Source organism: Manacus vitellinus, unplaced genomic scaffold, assembly GCF_001715985.3.
Source record: "Manacus vitellinus isolate BGI_N305 unplaced genomic scaffold, ASM171598v3 scaffold_23_pilon, whole genome shotgun sequence".
In the NCBI taxonomy this organism is placed as follows: Eukaryota; Metazoa; Chordata; class Aves; order Passeriformes; family Pipridae; genus Manacus; species Manacus vitellinus.
Genome location: NW_021939718.1, coordinates 9,922,379 through 9,925,806, shown reverse-complemented (window position 1 = coordinate 9,925,806; position 3,428 = coordinate 9,922,379).

Genomic DNA, 3,428 nt, shown 5'->3' with positions numbered 1-3,428 from the left:
ATCGTGTCTTGCAGAATATACCACCTAAGGAGTCTTTCTGCTGTGCCTTTTGCAATCAGACATGTCTAACTCGTACTGGGCTTTTTAGCCACCAGCGTGCCTGTAACAAATGTGGATAGAGCCTTTCCCAAATCTTCGTTTGTGAAGCCTGGCCATGATGACTAGGAAATTTACCAGCCTTGGATATCAAGCAGTCCAAGGGCTTTCTGAATAAAAAATGAGTTATAGAAGTTCACCTCTGCCTATCTTGGAGATCTTCAGATTGCAACAGGTTCATTTTGTGTTCATCTGATAGTAACTCTTCTTGTAAAGAGGCAAAATAGTCAAATGAAGCATTCATTCCTCTTCATCACAGAATGTCTGCTTCCTGTAGCCATTTCCAACATTCTCTTCCACAGTTTTTGCTTTGTAAAGGCCAAATGACTGTGTAGATATTTGTCCAGTGGAAAATAGCAAAGTATATCCATGCAGCTAGTTAGTATTAATTTGCTGTAAGCATGTTATTCATTCTTCACCTTTTCAAGCGGTATGTGCCACAGTCCGAAATGGGGAAAGGATCACGCGACAGCACAAAGGGGTTTGAGCAAAGTAGAAGGCTGCTCCGAGCTATCATGCTTTATTCTTCTCAGGGACTCACTTATATAGGGTAGGATTGGGAAGGTTCCAGAACTCAGGGTGGAGATACACCATATATGGAAAGGGTAGGAGGGGCTCTGACCTTATTAGGGTATAGGGGAGGAGAAATGCCCAAATAAAGGCATTTAGGGGACGAACAATACCAAATAAGGGAATACTGCAATGCAGTAAATTCTAGCCTATCAGAAAAAAGGAATAGCATATGAGGGAATAAACGTATTATAATTCGATAAAACAGGGGTACAAAGCTTTTCAAGCTGTGCATTAACAATTCTATAACTCTCCTTTAGTAAACTTTGTTTTGTCTGGAATGGCGAGGTTTTAAGGCATCAGCAAGTGTCCACGTGTCTCTGTCATCTTTCGTACACTTCTCGCCACCTTTGGAACTTCTGCCAGTCTTCTCTTGTGCCCACCATAGTATATGCTTGTGAGAAGGCTGAATAGGATTAGCCCAGCATGTGTGAATAGATTTTCATAATTAATACCATATTTGAATTCCTAATCCTGTATGGTTTTGGTGCTCAAAAAATTCTTAAGGCATTTATGAAGAACAGTCTTGCAAGACTTCAAAAGATACATAAGAGCTACACTTCTAAGGAACGGATAGCACAGACAGATTTTTTTTCTTTCAAGTTCTTTTCATTGTGAAAAGACTTGGTAAATGTTCAGTGAGTATTTCTTGTAGAAGTAACTGGAAGTAAAAATGAGAAGTCCTTGCTTTAGTTAGAAGGAAGTACCACATATTAGGCAAATCAACTCTTTAAAGCCTGGCCCTTTGCCCATCTTAACTACCTGGTAGAAACAAAAAATTGGACACATTATATTTGAACATTAAAAAAAAAGCAGTTCTAAATATTTTGCATTACCAACTTCATGGTCTATTTTTATTAGATTAGTGAATAAGATTACCAGATAGTTAAAATATAGAGACTTTCATTAAGCACTAAATCAAAACAGATGAGAAACCTCAACTCTGAATACTGCATTATTGTAGTATTCTTAATGGTGTCCAAGATATGATGCAAGTGTCTGAGTTACCTTCCTTAAAAATGGTACCATCAGAGGATGTCATCTGCTTTAATGCAATGCTTTTCAGCTTTAGCACATACATATTTCTAATTATTACAGTGATACTTGGAACTGCTAATGACTCAGGTGAGGTATTGAGTGATAGCTTGCCTAACTGAGGGATTTACCTCACAGTAAGAGGCCTCCTTGCAATTTCTTTGTTCTTTTGTTACTAAGCACAACCTACAAAGTGTTCAGCTTCTACTTCAAAACAGGTAATTTCTTCCATTTAGTTGTGGAGGTGGAGTGTCCCTTTGAAATATGCTTTTACTGTTATAACTATGTATCTCAATTTTTGTGCTGTCTTATGACTCTAAGTTTTAAGAAACGTTTTTTTGGAAGGTTATACTCTTCTGATCTTAGAGTAAAATATCTAATGCAGAACATAAGTAATACTAATGTTCATTATCTGAGAAGCCTTCGCATCCAAACGGAAAGTAGTACAACCAGAACTTACCTCCACAAACATTGAATGAATTCACGGCTGCCCTCCTCCCTACCATACCTTTGAAGAACCAGCTTTTGTCCAAGTACAAAATATTATAAAAATCCAGTGATTTCTCCCTCACAATCACAGTTCACACCTTTTTCAGGCAAAAATTGGAATGATGAAGAGAAACTATTTACAAGGGCCTGGAGTGACAGGACAAGGGGGAATGGCTTCACACTGACAGAGAGTAGGTTTAGATCAGATATTAGAAAGAAATTCTTCCCTGTGAGGGTAGTGAGGCTCTGGCACAGGTTGCCCAGGGAAGCTGTGGCTGCCCCATCCCTGGAAGTGTCCAAGGCCAGGCTGGACCAGTCTTAGAGCAACCCGGGATAGTGGAAGGTGTCCCTGCCCATGGCAGGCAGTGGATATAGATATCTTTAAGGCCCCTTCCAACCCAAACAACTCTATGATTCTATAATTGTATGAACTCTGTCAAGAATAAGTCTTTTTTCAGCTACAGCAGAAAGTAAGAATAGGCCTGAGAACACGAATAAGCATCATGGAAAACATGTATCCACAAAAGTCTTCAGGATTTACCGGCCACACACAGAGTTTTACTGAAAGCTTCCATCTTTCTTTTAAGTATATGCTCAAAGCCACCAGAAAAAATCTGCATGAATTAGTTACTGCATTAAAGTTATTACCCTGCTATATATTCAACACACTGGCTATAGAACCAAAGAACAATTTGGGTTGGAAGGGGCCTTAAAGCTCATCCAGTTCCATCATCCTGCCAATGGCAGGGACACCTTCCTCTAGATCAGGTTGCTCAAGGCCCTATCTCATAGCTACTGCTACAACCTAGAGCTGTCTATCTACTAGACATTCCTTAAAAAAATGCTGTTTATTTTGAAAAAAAAAAAAAAAAGAGAGTCTTCAACTGTTTTGAAACAGCTGATGGTCATATTATTTTAGTGCGAGACCTGGCAAAACAGGTAATACATTTCACAACCTGGAAGGGGCTTTTATCTGCTTCATTGCAACAACCAGCTGAATATCACAGAATACACAGATCTGTGCACAATATTGTGGGATAACACCAAAAAATTCACCATGTGGGTAGGAATCTGACTGTTAAAAATAGCACACTAGGACAGGTAAGAATATAGAGATTTATAGTGTTAATGCTTTGTGCCATCTTAATGCTTTGTCAAACTAAATATTTAATTGAATATTTTGTTTGTAGGACATAAAAAATTTTAAGATATGGATGTACACAATTCTAGGAGATTAC